We start from the raw sequence: 497 nt of genomic DNA on the forward strand, positions 1-497 counted from the left end.
CAGAGAGTAACTACTATCAAATAAATTTATGTACTTAATTCTTCATGATTAAGGGATATTTTACCTCTAGAATCTCTAATCCCATGATTTTTTACATCCATAAAGTCTCTGAGAGACTTTGTGAGAGGTTTTCCATGTATATTGTGTATTTCCTTATGTGAGTAGAGTTACTGAATTATTTAATAATTATCAATCTAATTACAAAATTCATTAAAAAAATTGGTAATTTTTAGGCTAAAATCTAAGAACTACCTATACAACCCATCAACCACCCCCACCATAGGTAGTTTCACAGTATGAGATATTAAACTTTCATTTTCAAATTTGATTTAAGTGATTTTAAAAAATATAAAACCATCAAGATAATTTTTTGTCCTTTGTTGTAAATAAAATAAGGAAAACATGATCATCACTTATAATTTTTTAATAAAATTTATAATTAAATATGACAAAAACATACATTTATAAATATTTTTAAATAAAAAATAAATATATTA

The sequence above is a fragment of the Vitis riparia genome, chromosome 18, assembly GCF_004353265.1.
Source record: "Vitis riparia cultivar Riparia Gloire de Montpellier isolate 1030 chromosome 18, EGFV_Vit.rip_1.0, whole genome shotgun sequence".
NCBI classification, from domain to species: domain Eukaryota; kingdom Viridiplantae; phylum Streptophyta; class Magnoliopsida; order Vitales; family Vitaceae; genus Vitis; species Vitis riparia.